The following is a 14,998-nucleotide window of genomic DNA, read 5'->3' as shown; positions in this document are numbered from 1 at the left end:
ATCAATAAATTATCAAATGGCATCATTAGCATAAGAGAGATGAAACTGGGATCAGAAAGGGGAGGAAACCAGGACACCCATGTTCTAAGGCTGCCCTCAGCTGGTGCTGTAGCCAGCACCATCCCTCTACCTCTCTGAGCCCATGTGTTTCACCTGAAAATTGAAGATTGTCTGTGAGATGACTTCAAACTTTAAAATTCTGGGTCCAAAGCTCAAATGCAGTGCTGTGGACCAAAACCCCAGGAGCACAGGAGAGGGGGTTCTGTATGGGAGGGTGGGTAATCACCTTCCTGCTATGGCCTGGGACCTAATGGGCAAAGAACTGGTAAGATTTAGGACAGGTGGGGAGAGGGACCAGTATATGCTGACCCAGGTGGAGCATTATGTAAGGTTTGGGGCAGGAGTGGGGACCTGAGATGGGAAAGACCGGCTGAGAGGAGACTGGAGAGGACGCTACCTGATGATGGGGAAGCGTCAATTACACCTTTCCTCCACATCATTTTTTCCCCTTCTTGGCCTCAACTCTCTTTAATCCTTGGGAGACAGCCATTCAAAACAGCATGCAGTTGACATGTGGAACTAGAAATTGAGACCTTCAGCCCTGGAGATATGAATCACTCACTGGCTGGCTATTTAATACTTTCATTTTCTATGCCATGTGCCATGATATGACAAAGATTGGGAGTGCTACTCTAATGCAATCTGGTCCACCAAATTAACTTGCTTAGCAAATGTTATTCATCAGCAATTCAAATATAAACAGCATTTATACTAAATTGTTTTCTATATATTAATATATAAAGTATGTAATATAATGTATTATATATATAATACTATTAAATTTAGTTATGTATTTCATATATAATATATTAAATTTATATTGCTACAGACCGAAGTTTTGTATCACCGCAACATTTGTGTATTGAAACCTAATCCCCAAGAGTGATGGTATGTGGAGGTGGGGCCTTTGGGAGGTGCTTAGGTCATGAGGATGGAGTCCTCATGAATGGGATATTAGCGTTCTTAGCCAGGAGACACCGCAGAGCTCCCTCTCCCCATCTACCATATGAAGACACAGCAAAAAGAATTCCACCATCTATGAACCAGGAAATGGGTTCTCCCCAGACACTGATCTGCCAGCACTTTGATCTTGGACTTTCTAGCCTCCAGAACTATGAGAAATGTTTATAAGTGACCTAGTTTATGATATTTTGTTATAGCAGCCTAAATGAACTAAGACAATTCAGTTAATTAAGTTGTATCATGTTAGTTAAATGGCTAAATGAAGATAAAGAGAAAATTCACTCAACCCATATTCACTGAGCCCCTAGTATGTGCCAGGCACTGTCCTAGACATGAGGGATACAGCTATGAACAACAAGCAAAAATAGACTTAAAAGCCTCCCTCATTATAGCTCATAGTCTAACAAATGAAATGACAATAAATAGGAAAATAAAGAAAACATACTTGTAATTTCCAGCCTGGCATGTAAGGTGCTTGAAACTCATTCCATCCTAACAATAAGTAAAAAGCTGAACAAATTGAAAAATCAACAAGTCTTCATAGATCTGCCCATAAGTTGAGACCACAAGGTAAACTGCTATCTTGGAGAGACAGACAGGTAGAACCAGAGAATTACAACCCACCAAAACAGAAACCTCCACACAAATTGAACTGGGGCTGGGGTGGGAAAACCTGAACTATAATTGACAAATTGTGGAGGCTCAGAGTAGACAAGCCTAAAAGTTAAAAACTTTCCACACTTTTGTGAGTTTTACATCCAGGACCTCTACCAGGTTCTCATAAGGAATACTGGAGAAAAACCCCCTCATGCATCCAGCAGGGGAAGGGAAAAAGGAACCATTTTGAAACATACCAAGTGCATCCAGTTCTTCTTAACAAGGCCTGTCTTCAAGAGAAACTACCAACACCTAACCTGTTGAGGTTTTATTAAGACCCTAACTGACCTGGGGAAAGGGAAATACCCAACTTCAGCCCCCTCCAGCCATCCTGTCCTACACAAACTGACATCCATGTGCCGTTCCCAGTCCAGAGGCAGAGGCTCACTAAAAGACAGATAGAATCACAGCCTCCCAAGGCAAAAGAAATAAAGCAAAAATAAACAAATGGAACCTAATCAAACTTACAAGCTTTTGCACATCAAAGGAAACCATACACAAAATGAAAAAAGCAGACATGAGAACAACATTAATCTCATACATCTCCATCAGAGCTCCTGAGTGTCCAGGTGCATTGTCAATGAGCAGTAGTATTTTGAAAGAAATCTTTTTTTTCTAAGCAGTAGGTCTCAACAGTGGGCTGAAAATATTTGGTAAATCATGTTGTAAATAGCTGTGCTGCCATCCAGGTTTTGTTGTTCTACTTATAGAGCACAGGCAGGGTAGATTTAGCATAATTCTTTAGGGTCCTAGGGTTTTCAGAATAGCAAATGAGCATTGGTTTCAACTTCGAGTCATCAGCTGCATTAGCTCCTAACAAGAGGGTCAGCTTGTTCTTTGAAGCCAGGCATTGACTTCTCCTCTCTAGCTATGAAAGTTCTAGATGTCATCTTTTTCCAACATAAGGCTGTTTTGTCTACATTGAAAATCTGTTGTTTAGCGTAGGCACCTTCATGAAAGATCTCAGCTAGATCTTCCTGATAACCAGCTGCAGCTTCTACATCAGCACTTCTGCTTCACCTTGCAGTTTTATGTTATGGAGATGATTTCTTTCCTTAAACCTCATGAACTAACCTCTGCTAGCTTTGAGCTTTTTTCCTGGAGCTTCCTCACCTCTCAGCCTTCACAGAATTGAAGAGAGTTAGGGCCTTGCTCTGGATTAGGCTTTGGCTTAAAGGAATATGGTGGCTGGTTTGATCTTCTATCCAGACCACTAAAACTTCCTATATGTCAGCAGGAAGGCTGTTTCACTTTCTTACCATTCGTCTATCCATTAGAGTCACATTTTAAATTTCTTTCAAGAAGTTTGTGTTCACAACTTGCTGTCTGGTGCAAGAGACCTAACTTTTGGCCTGTCCTGGCTCTCAACATGCCTTCCTCAATAAGCATAATCATTTCCAGCTTCTGATTTAAAGTGAGAGACGTGACTCTGCCTTTTACTTGAACACTTAGAAGCCACTGTAGGGTTATTAACTGGCCTAATTTCAATATTGCTGTGTCTCAGGGAATAGGGAGGCCCGAGGAGAGGGAGAGAGGAGGAGGAATGGCCGGTCCGTGGAGCAGTCAGAACACACACATTTATCGAGTTTGCCGTCTTACATGGGCGTGGCTCATGCTGCCCCAAAACAACTACAATAATAACATCAAAGATCACTGATCCCAGGTGAGCATAACAAATATAGTAATGAAAAAGCTTGAAATATGGTGAGAATTACCTAAATGTGATATAGAGACATGAAGAGAGCAAATGCTTTCGGAAAAATGGTGTTCAATAGACTTGCTTGAGGCGGGGCTGCCACAAACCTTCAATCTGTAAAAAACACAATATCCGTGAAGCACAATAAAACGAAGTGAGCCTGTGTTTTCTTCATAAACTCAATTCCATTCAGGCACTTACAAGCTTTTGGGTATAAATAAATTCAGCATTTAGTCTTATGTCACTGTTTAAATCATTTGGGCTATAATTCTGCTTTACGATTTAGACATCTCAAGTTATATAGCCAGTATCTGAAGCACATTGAAAAAAAATTATGTTGGATGGCTTAAGAAAAACGGCTATTATTATTCTCTCACGTTTTAGTGCAAATCATAAATCCACATCTCCGTGGCCTTCATTTTAATATAGTTTATGACTAATTCATTTTAATTGTTCATGTTGGATGACAATTCCTATTGTTCTCCCATTTACTGATTTGTAATCGGTTCTTATTTTCATATGTTTTATGGAGACTCTCAGCTCCATTATGCAGATCCAACAATTTTTAAGACCAATTAACAGGCAAAGTCGTGTTGTCAGAATAGCTCCCTCTCTCACCCACCTTTATAAGAGCTTTTCTGTGTCTCCTAAAATAGTGATGGCACAGGCCCGTGGGCTTTGCAGAGCCAGGGAGCTTGCATATATATATACAGGTGAAAACACCCCCTGGGAGAAAGTCTTTCTAGAAGCTAGTACTCTCCATCTGAGTTGGTATAACTCCATATGGCAGCTACAGAAAGTTTCCAGGGTATCTACTTCCAGAAGGCTAAAATACCATTCCCACATCTTCCCTTCTTCCCAGTATAAACATGTCCTTGCTTTTTTTCATGGTTCCTAATCACTTTTTAATCTCCCTGTGTTTACACAGACGGGTGTCTCTCAGATCCATAAATCCTTTGGAGAGTATGGGGGGGGGTCTAGATTATGGAAAAAAAAAGTCATCCTGCTTTATTTAGGAGGAGAAAATTCTCTTTTTGAGGCATCTTTTCTTGTGCTAGCCTGACTTATGAGGGACTTCCAGGCCCTGTTCATCCTTCATCAGGAAAGCTGCAAAGAAGCCACTTCTCCCTGTTATTGTCTGGTGGTCCAGCTGCTTGACAATTTTTTCCCCCCACAATTTGTATTTTACCTTGAGTCCTCAAACTAGAACCAGGACCAACCCCAAGACTTAAATTTCATGCTCACTTCTGGCTTTAATATCCTGGTCTACAAACTCACTATGCTTATCTGGTCCTACCTCTTTCTGGAGGTGATGCAGCTATGGAATCCAGCCCCCACCTTTCATTTACACAAATACCACCCACACAAGGCATATGTGTGTGGAAGATGTTACTGAATGCTTGGGGAAACAGAAAATGTTTACAAGGAAGTAAAACAAGCCAACTAAAAATTATATAATAGGGAGCCCTGGGATTTTGCCATCTCTGTGGTTTGTCTTCTGGCAAGCCATACTCTTGGAGGGAACTATTTCACCCACAGTGTTTTATCAAATTAGTTTTCCCAATGAAGACAGTTTCTTTTCTAAGTGAAATTCCAATACCAGGTTTTATGGTGATTTTTTTTTCTTATCCTGTTACAAAACAGTGTTTGGGCACAATATCTTTCTAACTCTACTGTAAGTCTAGGAAGGCAAAGACATTCTTTCAGATTTCTTAATAACTCGGGAAAGGGGAAGAGGTTGAATGTTGACCATTTTCTTCATGTCAGGCATACTGTTAGGTATTTTTTTAATGTATGCTATTTTATTTCTGTGCTGTGAAGTCAGGGTGAATATCTCCATTTCACTGATTTGGATACTGAGGCTCAGAGAGATGAAATAATTTGCCTAAAAAAATCACACTGCTTTACACCAAATGCAAAATCAACACAACTTTGTGAAACAACTTTCTAGTTCTAATTCTGTGATACTTTAAGCTCAGAAAGGGCTGCTGGGGACTTCTTGATGGTGCTGCCTCCACTGCCTGCCTACCTGCCCCAACCTGCCCTCAGAGTCTTTGCTAAACATGCATGGTGGTGAGGAAGAGTGCCGAGTGCTGGCCAGGGGGTTGATTTCCTGTGACTAAGCAAGTGTTCATCATGGTGGTACTTCTGAGAAAAGCGTAGTTTCAGAAATGGGAAGCTGGAAGGGTTTCAGTCAGATTTTAACCTATTACCATGAGCCAGTTCCTGGGTTTAATTGTTGCTTAACTTTTTGTTATAAAAAATGCCAAACTTCTATCAAAGAGATGGAGTTGTATATTAAACCCCTGTATCTATCATCCAACTTCAGTAACTATCAACTCATGCACAATCTTGTTTCATCTGTCTCCACTCCCTCCCCCACAACCACCACCATTTATTTTAAAGCAAATACTAGTTTTCGTTTTTAAAACCAGGTCTTCACCCATCTCACCAGGATTTGCTTTTATGTCATTTAAGAATTCAATTAAAATTAAAACATTAATGAAAACAAAATTAATGGAGTGTCTTAATTAAAATCTCCTACAGCAGACATAACCTGCAATTACACAAATAAATCTGATGAGATGGCTTTACTTTACCCTTTTGTAGGTTACTGTTCTCACCTCCTGCCCCAGAGGTAATTTACTTCCCAAGCCAATCTGATGCAAATTGTATCCTTTTATTTCTTAAAAGACCAGAGATTGAATTATATGTGTGATACAGAAATGTGTCTAATAGAAATACTGCTAAAAGGCAAATATATATATATATATATATATATATGCCAAAATGTTAACAGTATTTTCTTGGGTGATACGAACTCAGGAAATTTCCATTTCATTCTTTCCTTTTAGCTTACAATTATTGAAAGTTTTTCTCTTTCTAAAAGTAATGAATTACTTTTACAATTTAAAAAAATGAATGGAAATATCTACCACAAAGAATATAAATTCCAAAGAAACTTTTGTGGAAGATAACACTTTGGCTTCCCTACAAAGATTGAACTCTTCAGGATAAATGGAAAAATATTTTAATCAGTCAACAAAATTTGGAGACCCTGGAATTTTTTACCTAGAGACAGTCCTCCAGTGTGCCTACAGACAGGTCAAAATCTGCGCCACATTTGAGCTGAACCAAAACCCAGACCATGGCGTGGCCCAGCCTTTTAGGGTTGCTTCAGGGAGTGGGAAGCCGTGTAGCAAATGTAGTTGAGGAATTGAATGATTGAAAACTTGGAGTTTTTAACATGGCTTTTAGAGACAGAAGATAGGATATTTTAAACTAAGGCTCTCCTGGAAAAAACAGACATACAGAGAGTCACTGGCTCCTGTTAGGACCATCCTGGCCGGTGACTTCATGGAGAAATCAGGTCATACTTTGTCTATGAATCTGAATTCCTCTGCTTCCAAGAAGTGCCACCTCCCTCTCCCACACTCTCCCCCTGCCTGGCACAAGCAGATCAGTTCACATGTCCTTTGATATGACAGCGGTGTCTCTTGGTGTGACCAAAGGGGATTAAATCCTAATGAGCTATATTTATTGTTCTCATTTATTTTGCCTTAAAAAAAGGTTTATGAAACCAAACTCCATTTTCTAATTTTTCTGCAAGGAACATGTACTTTGTGATTTAAAAAAGAAAAACAAAACTATTTTGCCTTTGACTCTACTCCAGCTTCCCATCTGTTCCCCATAAAGGCTTCTCTAAAGGGCTGAGTATCAAAAAAGGAGCGAAGTCGGGGTGGGGGGAGATAGAGGAGAAAAAGAGTATGTGTGTGCATGTGTGTATGTGTGTGTGCATGTAAGTGTATACATGTGTGTATTTATGCAGGGGAGTTAGCCTGGACTAGTCAATAGGTTTCAAGTCACTTCCCATTCAGAAAGGGAAGGAGCGGGGCCAGGTTAGAGATAGGAGTCAATCAGGTCTCAGCCTCCCCAGGAGACTCCGTAGTGAGCGGTTGGGACCCAGACCTGGGCAGTCTCAACCATGTGGTCTATTAGCCTGGCTGAGGAGCGGTAGACCTCAGCATCAGACCTCAGGCTGAGCAATAACAAAAACGTGGTCAACAAGGATCTTTAGACCAAATGTATTTGTATTAATTAGGAGACAGGATACAGCGATGGAAATAAAGAAAAGGATTGGGGCTTTGGTTTTTGTTTGTTTTTTGCCCTCTAACAAGAGTTCAAGGAGACGGTCCAGAGCTGGTGTAGCAGCTGAATGCTGTGAGGTGACCAACTGTCCAGTCTGTCCAGGACTGAGGAGGTTCCTAGTTTGTGAGGTTTTCAGTGCAAAACCCAGACAGTCCTGGGCAAAGCAAGGCAAGTTGGTGACCCTACATGTTGGGCCCCAGGGTCCATCGACCTTGTTGGTTTGCCACCTGGAGGGGAAAGAAAGCTGCCCTGTGTTCCGTCATTGTGTCCATGTACAGCCAGCAGGGAAGGGAGGCAAATGGGGGGAGTGTTCTTTTCATTTTGAAGGCATGTCCCAGAAGCTGCACAAAAACTTCTACCCATATGACATTTTAGTCAGAACAGAATCACCTGGCCACACCTAGCAGGGGTCCGGAAAATGTCATTCTCTGGGTCACCAAGCTCCCAGCCAAAGTTTCTTTTATTTTGAAATAAGAGGAGAATTAATATTAGCAGGACATCTTGCAGGCTGCCATAGCACTGAACAGATGATATTTCACAATGCTCCCCACACTCCACTCTCCCTCTCCATGTGGTTCTTTCTGCATAAAATTTCTTACTGGTACCATGTGACTCTCTAGTGAGGCCTCTGACAGGTGGACCAGGCTGGACCTAGGACCCAAGTAGTCAACTTATAGTGCTGTCAGCAGCTGATGACATGCCTGATGTGACAGCCTTACCCAATGGGATGTAACCCTTTTCTAGAAAAACTGAAATGTAGATACCTCAAGTTGTCAGTTGCAGAAGGTGAAAGATATCCAGAGAGAAATCAGCACTGGGAACTGAGCAAAACAGAAGGATAAGAGAGAAGATAATCAGGTAACTGCAGAATGGCAGATATAGTGGCAGAGAGGTGCCGGGGGGGCAGGGGTGTTTAACCTGTCCTTGTGATAATCTTATTGATAGAAGTAAGTGGGATTCTGAATAATCTAGTCCCATAAAGATATCCCAGTTTCTGGAGGCCCAGCAGTAAGTCTATTCTTATAGTCCCTTTTGACACCTTAATTTCAGTTCCCAGGTTGGGGAAGTGATATGTAGTGTGTTGTGCTTATGTGTGTCTGTGTGGCTGGGGTGCTGTTATTGTGCATTCAATTGGGAGAACAAAAAAACAGAAAAAATACAACTAAAATGGCATAATGAATAAGGACACCTTGACATCTCACATATAAAGATGTGCAGAGGTAGATGAATTCCTAGGTGACTAATTCAGAGACCCAGTGACAGCATCTACAGCCTGGGTTCTGTCTGCCATTTCTCACTGCCATCCTCAGTCCCCAGTTCTGTCCTCAGACTTGCCCCTTCCTGGTTTCAGGTTGACTGCGGAAACAATCCACACAACAGTCCTAGGCTGGACTTTTTTGGCCCTTTGAGAGACTGGAAAACATTTCCATGGCTGCCAGCAGATCTCTTCCCCCATCTCATCAGCTAGAAATGCATTCCACGCCCACTCCTACGTCAGGTAGGCAGGAGGAAGAAAAGCCATATAGGTTTAATCTGACTGAGATGCTGGAGCCCAGGAGGGGGCTTGGCCTCCCTTCATACACAAGGCTGTCCATATCCGATCAGAATCAAAGTTCTGTCAGTATAAAGAAGTGGCGCTGGGACGCAATCTACAGTGTCCACTACAAGGGGGCTGAGAGGTCAGCTGGCTCCTCTGGCTGGCTTCATGGGGCACCCCATGCCTTGTGAAATCACATTTCAGGCCTCAGTGTTACAGGTTAGAAACTGAATTTTACCACCTGACACATTCTGGGGTATTGATACATCCTGACCAAAGGTCAATTTACAATTCAGGTTTATTGAGTTGTAGTGGAGGATGCACAAATGTCCCTCCAATGCCTGGAAAGCTCATGTTTACCGTCCAGCACAGAGCAGCTAAATAGCCAAATCAGGATCCCCAAAGTTTCTTGGTTGAACACAACATCAAAGCAAAGGATGCAGATGGTTTTGTGCTTTTCGCTCTCTGGGCCACACACTCTCAGGCTTCTCCATTGCACATGATCTTCTCCTCGCCTGGAATACCCTGTTGTCCTTCTCTGACTAAAAATGCCCATTCAAACCAAGTCCAATGTCACATCTTCTGTGAAATCCTCCCTGACCCCCTTTCCAACAGGACCAACCCCCTTTAATAAGTTTCCATACGTGGTAAATAGTCATTGTAGGTTACCTCCTTTCTCACTGTAGTATGATTCTTAGTCATCTTTGTTCCCTGAATGGATGGCACAGTGGCTCTTCTGGAACCTAGTAGAGTGGTTCTCAGACTTTTGTGTATGCAAGAACCACCAAATCAACATAAGTATTATTAAAAACTCATATTCTCAGGTCTTCTCCCCAGGAGGTCTGACTCAGTAGGTCATGGATGGGGGCAGGACTCTGCGTATGAACATGCACCTCAGTGACGTGGTAGCAGAGTGGTTTAGGCTGCTACGTTTGGGGAAGCACCAGCCTGTCCTCTGATCTTTCTTGCATATATTATTCTAGTGACAGGAAATGGCCATGTTCCAGGAAGAAGGCCTCTTTCTCAAGTGCACTGAATAGGCAGTAACAAAATCTTCCTCTCCAAGGAAATCAACAAAATCCCCATGACTTTCTGCCCCAGTCAGTATGGTGTGATGGGAAGGTCACTGGACAGGGAGAGGAGTGGTACCCAACTCAAAGAAGGGCTTCTAAAATGTGTAGGTGCTTGAGCTGAGGTTTAAGGGGGAGAAGGTGTGAGTTGGGCAGATGCAGGGACAGGAGAGATACTTCTGAAAGAGGAACAGAGTGTGCAAAGACATGGGATCTGAGACCACAGCAGTTTAGTAAAACGGGAGAAGCGTGGCATGTGGGGAAGTGAGAAGTAAGGCACAGAGTAGTCACAGGCCAGTAAATTTATGATTCATTTACAGCACCATGTAAAACAGTCAAAACTACCATTTATTGAGCCTGCATTCTCCGTTAGGCACCATAATAAGCAATTTACATATAATATGTAGGGCCTAGTGCTGTTTTTCTCACATTATTTAGTCTCAAGATTAAATATGCTCCTAAAAACTATATGCACTGAAAAAAGCCTTTATGCTCTTAAAAGTTATAGCGAACTCCATAAAATATAGTTTTTATTTATGTGGTTATAACTAGATATTTACTATATTAGAAATTTAAATGGAGGAATTGAGAAATATTAATTCATTAAAAGTACTGATCACAAACCATTATGTTAACATAAAAATGTACTTTTAGAGAAATGTAACCAGAGTCTCCAAAACAAACAAAATTAGAGGGAAAAATAGCATTGCTTTATATTTTTTGCAAATATCATGATTGTATGGCTTAAAAGACAACAGTTGGATTCTCATGTCTGCTTCTGCATTAACCTGTTGCGTGCTCCCATGTCACATAGCTTTTGGAGAAGTCCCACTGTATAGTCACCAAAGAAAGTGAAAAGGGCAAATAATGTCTTAATATTATTATGAGAATATATCAGACCTTGCACACCCCTTGAATGGGTGTTGAGGGGCCCCAGAGGCACCCGGACCACTTTCTGAGAAGGGCTGCTTTAGAGGCCAAGAGCAAATGAATCCTGACTTTACTGAGTCCGAGACTGTGACTGTGAGCAAGTTATCCAGCTTAGGTCTCCATTTCCTCCTCGGTGAGGTGGGGACCTTGAGGGAGCCGGGGGGCAGTGATTAACATGGGGTGAGTTCAGTAAATAGCAGCAACCAGTGATCCTTACAATACCCACTGGGGGTTAACTCCAGTGTAGAACTGAGGAAACATAAGAGTTGGGGTTTAAACCCAATCTCTGACTCCAACGGCTGGGCCTGTGACCACTGTGTTACACGCATGCCACGCTGGGGTGTTCTGAGCAGAGCAGTAGTGTAAAGAGATTAATGTTGTGACCAGAGCTTAGAAAAAATCCCTCTGGTTGAAGCTTAGAGGATGAGGGGGATTGGGGACAGCGGCTCCATTTGGCCAGGCAGGAGCAGACAAGGGCGTGGCCAAAGGCAGGGCTTTGGGGTAAAGAAGAGAAACTCCTCAAGTTGGCTGGGCAGACTCAGGCCCCATGAATTAGGGGATGAGGGAGGTGAGGAGTAAATCTCTTCTGCATGTCTCACATGGGAAATTCCAGCAACAATGTGTGACCACACATTGAGAGTGTTGTTAACCAGGGAAGCTCTGGTGCCCAGGATTGGTCAATACGCAGGGAGCACCGTGTCTGACCATGGTTTCTTCGGCTCTAGCCCTTCCAGAGCTCAAACTGATACAGTATGGTCCAAAGTCCCCGCAAAGACCACATTTTTACCATAAACTATTTGGTATGGGCCAAGGTCTCAAGTATACAAAGACTCTTATCAGGAGGGATATTCCAAGGGCTAAGAGGGTATCTCCCAGGAGACGGGCAAGGTCTAGTCTTTGCTCACGTGTGCAGGGTTTGAACAACTCAAGCCTGCTGCATTACACTTTACTGCACTCGTATCCAGCTGCCTACTTAAAAGGACTCTTGAAAGCAATCACCACCTAATCCTTCAGCAGAGCACCCAAACCTGCTCTGTCCATCATCTTCCTGACCTCAGTTCATGGCAACTTCATCCTTCTAGCGGCTCAGGCCACAGACCTCGGAGTCATCCTCAATCACTCTCCTCCCACATCCCAAATCCAATTCTTTGGCCAATCTTGTTGATTATGCCTTCAGAGTATTTCCAGTTTCTTTCTGCCTCCCTCTACCTCCACCACTTCCACCCTTGTTCAAACTCCCCCCACGCTCTCTGTATGAGTCCGATAACCTCCAGACCAGGCTCTTTGTCTTTACCTGTGGCTCCTACAATCTCCATCAGGCAGCTAGATGACCCTTTAAAATCAGAAATCGAATCATGTCATTTCTCTGCTCAAAACCCTTTATTGACTTTCAATCCCGCTCAGAGTGAAAACCAGAGTCCTCAGAGCCCAAGTATCTCTCGGCCCTCATTTTGATTTGCCATCTTCTCCCTCCCTCACTCTGCTCCACCTGCACCTGCTTCCCAGCTCAACCGCACAAGACATATCCCTGCTTTGGACCTGTATTTGCTATTCTGTCAGTCCCAAACACTCTTCCTTCCCATTTGCTTCAAGTCCCTGATCAGTGAAACCCTCCTTTATTTATCAACATAAAATAGCAACATCCTCAAGTCTCCTCTCCCCACTTTTCTCCATGGCACTTTCACATGTCACACCACACGTCTGTTTATGAGCTCACTGTCACCCCCTCACAGCCCCATCCTCTGCCCTACTAGACTATAAGCTCTACAAGAACAGAAACTTTATTTTGAAAATATCTCCTGCAATCCCTATATGGTTAGCTGGATGAATGTGTAGGCAAAGGACATTATCGAGAGGCACTGACACCTAGTGTTCACTCTTGGATCATTTTGATTCCACAAAAGCATGATGACTCAGAAACTGATAGCATTTTCTAAGTAAGCAATGTAATTTCTCCATGTGGCCAAATGATTCCCATTTTCAGAATAAAAGAGAAAAGAATCATTTAGGGCAGATTCTGCAATCTGTAGGTAAGCTCTGTGAGGGCAGGGATTATGTCTGGCACCTGTTTGGTGCTCATGAATATTTATTTGTTGATTGACCAAAGAATATTTCCACCTATTCCTCAGATTGCAACGTGGCAGCATAGAGAGAACTTAAATAACAATCTGTCCATTTGATGTTGGGGCCAAGTGAGATTTGTGGAGGATAAGTGACATACTAAGGTTCTCACCATAAACTAGAATTAGGTTTCCAAGTCCCATCCCAGGGTTCTCTTTCTATCCAATGAGCTGCCTGTGTCAGCTTCATAGACCTAAGGAAACCTCTACAATTAAAATTAGAGAACAAATAATTGAGAGGGAAAAGGGTGTTGGGATCACACTGTTTGCATCTCATTCTGTAGCAGGAACTGGGTTTTAAAACAAGTCAAACATGAGCTCACATCCCTGTACTGCTATTAACCAGTTGAGAGAGTTTGGTCAAATTGCTTAACTTCTGGTCCTCAGTGAACATGTTGAATGTGAAGATTCCCTAAATGGGGCTGTGATGAGGCTTCCATAGTGGGGTTGCGAAACTGCAACTCACCCTATAACTCAGAAGTGAGAAAAAGGTAATTCTTTCATCTTGGCAGTAACTGAGTTGGTCTTCCTCAATGAGCCCTTCACCAGTTGGTTAGCAATAAACATTTAACTCAAGGTTCCATTTTGTCTAGTCTAAATGGGTGCAGATCCTCAGCATGGGATGGTGAAAAAATTCTGGATATGGATAGTGGTGATGGTCGCACAATACTGGGAATGCTCTTAATACCACTGACCTGCACACCTAGAAATGTACAGACTTCCACTTATGAGCTCAGTAAGTACTGGGGATGTAATATACAGCATGGTGACTCGAGCTAACACTGCTGTATGGTATATTTGAAAGTAGCTGAGAGAGCAGATCCTAAGAGTTCTTATCATAAAGAAACTTTTTTCTCTTTTGTATCTCTATGAGATGACGGATGTTGACTAAACTTGCAGTGGTGATCATTTCACCCTACAGGTAACTCAAGTCATTATGCTGTCTGTATACCTTCAACCTACACAGTGCTGTAGGTCACACACCACTCAATAAAACTGGAAAAAACGGTAAAACTTTATGCATACTACAATAAAAAGTTAAACAACCCCCCCCCACACACACACACACATTTAGACTGATCTGATCATTTAGATGGTTGGCTCTCGTCATTCTTAGTCACTTCTGGAGAAATGGTGAACCTCTCAGATTTCCCAGGCTTGGCTTCCCTTTTCCTCGCTAATCTGTGTTTGGATGTACGGGGCCAGGGGTAGGGGTGGGGTGTGCCGTGGGAGGTGGTGGCTTCTGTGATCCCGCAGCGGAGGGAAAAAGAGTGGGGTCCCCAGGGTGATTTCCTTAGACTCCTTCGCTCCCTTTGAGCTCCTCCTGCCTCTTCTCTCCACCCTTTGCCTCCTGGCTCCCGCTGAGGAAACACCAGATCTTGAAACACATCAAAAATTTCCTTGTAACGATGGTTGGGAAGCGGTGCTGGGGTTTCAGCCGCATGGAGAGGAACCGTGAGTCACCCGCGGCTCCTCCACCCCGGCCCCCAGGTCCGGCCTCTCCTCGTCCCCGTCCGCGGCGTGGCTTGAGCCCCGTCACCTCCGCCCTCATCCCGTGGGTGTCCTCTTACCACACCCAAGACCCTCCCACTCCGTGGTCTCTGACTGACCCAGCGGACCAGAAGCTTCTCAAGGAGAGCCAGGTACTGCCAGCGTCTGGGACCGTTCCTGGCTAAGAAGTAGTTTTCAAAGAACATCTCCATCACCGCAGCCCCCCGCCGTTCCCTTTCTGCAAGCCCTTTCTAAAGTACCCACGAGGCGTCACAGGGGAGGGAGGGGACAAGGCCCCTACCTTTACGTCGCAAAGACAGCACAG

At 43.2% G+C, this 14,998-nt stretch overlaps 1 protein-coding gene across 2 annotated transcripts in view; it reads right to left on the bottom strand.

The window, feature by feature from the left end:
- GSDME (gasdermin E) overlaps positions 1-14,998 on the bottom strand; it is a 77,258-nt gene that overhangs the window by 61,607 nt on the left and 653 nt on the right. The window contains exon 1 of one of the 2 annotated variants that reach the window (XM_072964824.1): positions 3,396-3,490. The exons of the other annotated variant lie outside the window; for it this stretch is intronic. The gene's annotated coding sequence lies outside the window, so the exon portion shown is untranslated. Of the gene's footprint in view, positions 1-3,395; positions 3,491-14,998 lie in introns of those variants that run through there. 2 annotated transcript variants of the gene reach the window in all.

This window comes from Vicugna pacos, chromosome 7 (assembly GCF_048564905.1).
Source record: "Vicugna pacos chromosome 7, VicPac4, whole genome shotgun sequence".
Lineage (NCBI taxonomy): Eukaryota > Metazoa > Chordata > Mammalia > Artiodactyla > Camelidae > Vicugna > Vicugna pacos.
This window is presented reverse-complemented; position numbering and strand designations above follow the sequence as displayed.